General features: G+C 43.3%; 1 long non-coding RNA gene across 1 annotated transcript in view; it reads left to right on the top strand.

Annotated features, from left to right (window-relative positions):
* The window catches only part of LOC102425395, a 5388-nt gene extending 435 nt beyond the window's left edge, over nucleotides 1–4953 (top strand). Inside the window, exons 2-4 of the long non-coding RNA XR_001347190.2 lie at nucleotides 4107–4232; nucleotides 4412–4601; nucleotides 4794–4953. This is a non-coding gene — a long non-coding RNA (uncharacterized LOC102425395). The remainder of the gene's footprint in view (nucleotides 1–4106; nucleotides 4233–4411; nucleotides 4602–4793) is intronic.
* The last annotated feature ends 1185 nt before the right edge of the window (nucleotides 4954–6138 follow it).

The raw sequence follows: 6138 nt of genomic DNA, 5'->3' as shown, positions 1-6138 counted from the left end.
GTATTCCCCTGAGCCACACCAGCTGGGGCTATTTTTCTCCTTTGAAACAATTTTTTGTATTGGTTGTCCTAAAGTCTGCGAATATACATTTCCCACTAATCCAGGTGCGCGACTTCGGGGCTAGTGCTAGCACCTTCTCACATCAGAATAACCACAGATCCCTTCTTCCTACTGTCCATTTATCATCGCTGTCATTGGTTCTACTCAAAATATAGACATAAGTATAAATGTAGGTATATATTTTGCGGGGTTAGTTTCTCGGAGCTCGGGGGAGGCCCCCGGGGGGTCTTGCCTAAAGAGAAAACTTTGTCTCTAAATCCTGGCCCGGAAAGCCCCGGGCTTTCTGGGTTATAAAAAACTCCGTCTACCGCCCGGGCAAAGCCCCCCCCCCATTTTTTTCCTTGGGGCGCTGGCCAAAATGGGCCCGGGGGGGGGGGGGGGGGGGATGGAAGGGAGGTAGTGAGAGTCCCCGAGAGAACTTTTGTGATCTAGATGCTCAGTATATTCGTGCAAATTCTTAAATGTTTTGGGTAAGTTTCCTTTTTGTGAAAATGCCAGTCTCTGAACAGATGGTACTGGATTTGGGGAGTAACTTCTTCAGTCCACTTCTACTTTATGAACTTTATTGTTTTAAAATTGTATTAAAGCATAGTTAGCATGCAGTATGATTAGTATTGATTTCAGATGTGCGACATAGCGACTCACCAGACATCTGTGTATCCTACTGCTCACCACACCAAGCGCAGTAACCGTCTGCCACTGTGCAGTTGCCACACTATTACTGACGGTTCCTCTTCACCTTTCCTCCCAGCCCTCCACACCCCTCGCCCCTGGCAAAGGTCACTTTGTTTTTTTGTTTCTATGAGTCTGTTTTTGTTTTGTTTTGTTTGCTCATTTGTTTTAATTTTTTTTAAAATCCCACATATAAATGAAATGATGTGGTATTTGTCTTTCTCTGTCAGACTTATTTCACGTAGCATTAATAACCCTCTAGGTCAGTGATTTTCAACCTGTGTGCCACAAGAATTTTTAAAACATGCAATACCTGACTATTCAGTCAAGGGCACTGACCTCTTTTCCCTTAGACCAGTGGTTCTCAACCTTCCTAATGCCGTGACCCTTTAATACAGTTCCTCATGTTGTGGTGACCCCCAACCATAAAATTATTTTCGTTGCTACTTCATAACTGTAATTTTGCTACTGTTATGAATCATAATGTAAATATCTGATATGCAGGATGTATTTTCATTGTTACAAATTGAACATAATTAAAGCATAGTGATTAATCACAAAAACAATATGTAATTATATATGTGTTTTCCGATGGTCTTAGACGACCCCTGTGAAAGGGTCGTTCGACCCCTAAAGGGGTCGCGACCCACAGGTTAAGAACCGCTGCCTTAGACTGTCAAAATAATGACAACAGCCAACACAACAAGAGCCATCCAGTGTGAATGAATGAAAAGTATACCTTTTTTGGGTCAGGTCAGCAAAAAATATATTTTTTGGTGTGCCGCAGAATTTTAATAATTTGTTTGTGTGCTGTGAGATGAAAAAGGTTGACAACCGCTGCTTTACCATCCCTGTTGTCACAAATGGCAAGATTTCATTCTTTTTTATTGCTGAGTAATATTTCACTGTATCTACTTTATAAATTTTAATAGCCAGCTTTCTGCATGATGCTATTTTGGCTGAATAATGGATAACAGAACTTTCTCATGAACTATTTGCTCAACATCTGGCTTTTTTAGAGACAATTTCAGGCGCTTTAGGGTGTGAAAGGATATCAGTGTGACCTTATCACATGTTATTCAGTGCCAAAAGATTGAGTTGAGGTATTAGAAAGAACGAAGAAAAAATAACATGCCTGGCCAGCGTAGCTCAGTGGTTGAGCATTGACCTATGAACTAGGAGGTCATGGTTCGATTCCCGGTCAGGGCACATGCCCCGGTTGCGGGCTCGATCCCCTGTGCTGGTGTGCAGGAGGCAGCCGCTCAGTGATTCTTTCTCATCAATAATGTTTCTATCTCTCTGTCCCTCTTCTTTCCTCTCTGAAATAAATAAAAATATTTATATATATATATAAAAAAGAAAGAAAAAATAGCATGGAACCAGAATCCAAAAAGGTATATAACTCACAGTTTTTCAAGAAATGGAACTACTCACTCCTGGGTGGTATTTCTCATTGTTTCACAAGAAAAAGGTCACTTTTTTTTTTTACTTAACTCATTCTGTTCATGTTTCCCAGAACCCCATTGTAAGCAGAACTCATTAACCAAAATAAACATGAACACAGACAGCAGTGTGGTGATTGCAGGGGGGTGGTGGAGGGTGGACCGACATGGAGGAGGGTATAGGGGGGATAAATGGTGATGGACGGAGACTTGACGTGGGGTGGTGAACACACAGTACAGTGTAGAGATGATGTGTTGTAGACTTGTGCATCGGAATGAAACCTGTATAATGTTGTTAACCAGTGTAATCCCAATAAATTCCATAAAAAAGAAAAAAAAACACCTCTTCCAAGGACTTTTTAAGTGGACTCAGCTGCTAATTACTCTGAAACTCTCTGCTCTGTGGCTGTGACAAGTCACACCCGCCCCATTCAGCTCAGTGTCACTATGTGGCCCTGGAAGGGACAGTGGGAACACCTTCACTGTGCCCCAGTGGGCCTGGGACGGCGGAGCAAAGGGAAGGGGCAGATGGCCAAGTTAAACAGGCAGTTTTGCATTTCAGGGAATTTACGGGCTGCTTCCGGGTCTAAATAAGATGCAACACAATGCCTTCTCTGAGGGCTCCCTGCACACTCCACAGTGAGGGTCTGGCCTGGGCCAGTCTTTCTTAACATTTTCCTTTACACTTTTTTTCCCCACTGGATACTCTAACTTGAATTTCTTTTCTGGAAACAATCACCTGGCAAGGATTAGCCCTAGATATCACTAGGGAGTCACTAGACACAGCTGGATTCTTACACAGTGTGATGACAAATCCCAAGGCAGGTAAGGGACAGCCCAGGTGGTTAAGGGCAACGGTGTGAGCATATGAATGACCCCAGGCAGCAAAGCAGGGGTCCAAGATCAATGTTGGCGCACCAGCAACTGGCATAGGAGGCCTCCAGGAGAGTGAGCACGCCATGCTGGGACCTGGCCGGGGCACAGGAGGCCAAGAGGTCACAGTGGGGTCGGGGTGCAGCGAGGACTGATGGAGAAGGAAGACCACAGGTGGCTCTCACCATACGTTCACCTCCATGTTATTTTGTTCCTGGTGCTGTGACCTGGGCATTGATGAGTATTTGTTCCATGAGTATTTGTTTCATCTTAAGGTGCCATTTTGGGGCTCAGCCCATCTGGTTTTCCAGATGACCTAATAAGTTTATAATTCTTTACCTCTTTTGGCCTCATATGTACCTCTTTCTGTGACCCTAACAATTATGAGCTCATAGATTTAAATATAGTTGATGAGCTTCAATTTACTACAGCTATTATTTTCATTGATAGTCAAATGGAAGCCCTTGCAAGTGTGTTCCTGACTACTTTTGGCATAACATAGTTGTTAATAGTGCTCATGTTTTCAGGTATGACTAGATGTTTAAGGTTCATCTTGAGCATTTCTTTTTTATTTGTTTGTTGGTTGTTTTTTGTTAATCCTCACCCAAGTATTTGCTCCTGATGAGCATTAACACCAAGGCAATTGAAGTCAGTTACCCTGAGAATCTCATATTATTGTAGAAAAATCTAAGCACAGAATTTTTTCTTTTTCTTTTTTCCTTTTTTTTTTTGGTTAATCCTCACCCAAGGATATTTTTTCCATTGATCTGTTAGAGAGAATGGAAGAGAAAGGGAAAGACAGAGAAAAACATTGATGTGAGAGAATCACATCAATTGGTTGCCTCCTGCACGAGTCCTGACCAGGGCCCGGGCTGGGGAGGAGCCTGCAACCAAGGTACGTGCTCTTGACCAAAATCGAGCCTGGGACCCTTTGGTCTGCAGGCTGACTCTCTATCCACTGAGCAAAACTGGCTAGGGCTAACCACAGAGTTTTATTATTAAAATCAATTGATTTTATTATAAACCATAAAAGGTTTTCTGCTCCTTTGTTTCAAGCAGAAAATTTGCCTGAAAACCAAGCTCATCTTGCTGGGATTCCTTCCTGAGAAGCAGTTTTCCCCTCTCCACTGAAACTCTCCACAGTCCACCAATGATTCCTCTTCACTTCTGCTCCTCAAGAGCTAGGTGAGTGACTCAGCTGTTTGGCTTTCATTGGAGATACTATCAGTCCTTCCGTGGGGGTCTGTTTGAGCAGGGCTGGGGCTGAGCTTGCTGGGTTCCCAAGGCCTGATGCTTTTCCTGACTGAGGTGTTATGATTGGATTTATGTTTTTATGACTGCAGGCTTGTTTCCTGGTTTTTCAGATTTAAAGAAGCTATTTGAAATAATATACTTCCTTCTTTGTGATTGAACCTATGGTGGTAATAAAACAAAAAAATAAAGAACAGCTGTGCAGAGATGTGACCATGACTCCATAATTTCCAGTTAACTTTGAACAACAACAAAAGGCTGAAATGCAAGAAAATTAAAATCTTCCTTGGAGCAAAGATTCTGGTCAGCTTCACCCCTAACCCTTGCAGTGTCCATGATGTCCTATATTTGGGAGAGAACAGTGTTCACAGAGCTTAAACCTGGAGACCCAGGAGCTGGGAGAAGCATTTGGTAGGGTTCCCTGTTAGCTGACTGGTCTCATTTTTGAGAACTCTGAAGCCCATCATCTCCCCTTCTTCTTCTTCCTTTCTCCAGGTATACGCCTCCTGGCTCCTAATGAAAGTTATCTCTTCTGGAGCAAGCCTCACCTCAGGACGAAAGCAGAAAGGAGTTGAACACTGACTTAAGGAAAGTGTATAGATTCCTATCTTATGTAAAGTGCATGAAGACAAACATTTTTATTATTTTAAATAAATACTCAATTCGATCTGTATATAGTGGAGTGCCTTATTATAATGGTACCCGAGTCCTTAAAATAAGGTCTGGAATGCCATTCTGGCCTGCATGTTTGATTCTGTGAAAGGCGTTTGAAAACTGAAATTCTGGCTCACTTCCCTGCTGAACTCGCATGGTTATACATGATCTTCTGACATTGAGCAGGGCCAGTGTCTGATATATGTGAATGGCTTGTATTTACACAAGGGCTGAGGAGATTGCTGAAATGGTTGTACTCTGGGAGAGCTTTATGACAAAGATGAGTTATGAGGAGTGCTTGATGAAGAAAAAGGACATTCAGGTGGAGAGGCCGGTGGTGGTTGTGGTGGTGGTGGTGGTGATGGTGGTGGTGGAGGCAGGTGGGGAGGGTTGTAGAGGGGTGGCATTGTAAGAATAGGTGTCAAGTGACAGAGAAGGGTAAGTGGAATTCCAGTCTCATCAATGTCGTTAGGCGAAGGGGTGCCGTGGAAGTGGATAGCCTCAAACTCATGATCAGGAGCTGTCATTTAAAGCAGTGGGGAATCAGCTACGTGGACCTGGGGAATGAGTGGTACCTGTTGGTAAGTTGCTGAGGAAGGGACGATGTCATTGGAAAAGACATGAGAGTGAGCATTCTTGGCCTCTAAAAGTGGATCTGGAGGGAAGGAGTCTAGAAAAGGCCGAGGCACCTACAGTGGGAGCCAAAGGGCCATGGCTGGAGTCAGGTCATAGCAAGGGAAGGGTTGAAAGTATTTTATGTGGGGCAAGAATTACTGTGAGAGTCTCACCTCCAGGGTCAGAGATGAGTCAAAGAAATATTTAGGTTCAAGGGAAACCTAATCACAAATCAGGAAAATGGGAGGAAAGTCACGCCACGGGTGCCAGTGGAGGAAGTGGGAGGAAAGGATTGCTGCGGTAAAAAGAATCATCTCTGAATGTGGAATGTGACGTGTAACAACTTTTTGAGAAGTAAACGTTAGCAGAAAGTTGTGGTGCATAAAACATTTTGTCGATGTCTAAAGACCATGTGTAAATTTCATGTAGATGATATAAAAGACTTTTCAGGAGGCTGTTTATTTTGGTGTTTACCTTACTAACAGCAGTTTGGCTCACAAACATGCCTGTTAGCAGCTGCTGGTTTCTTTCAGAGAACCAGTTTCTTGGCCCTGGGAAGACTCACTTGGAG

The sequence above is a fragment of the Myotis lucifugus genome, unplaced genomic scaffold, assembly GCF_000147115.1.
Source record: "Myotis lucifugus unplaced genomic scaffold, Myoluc2.0 scaffold_11, whole genome shotgun sequence".
NCBI classification, from domain to species: Eukaryota; Metazoa; Chordata; class Mammalia; order Chiroptera; family Vespertilionidae; genus Myotis; species Myotis lucifugus.
The sequence above is the reverse complement of the archived record's forward strand: the minus strand, read 5'-3'. Positions and strand labels throughout refer to the sequence as shown.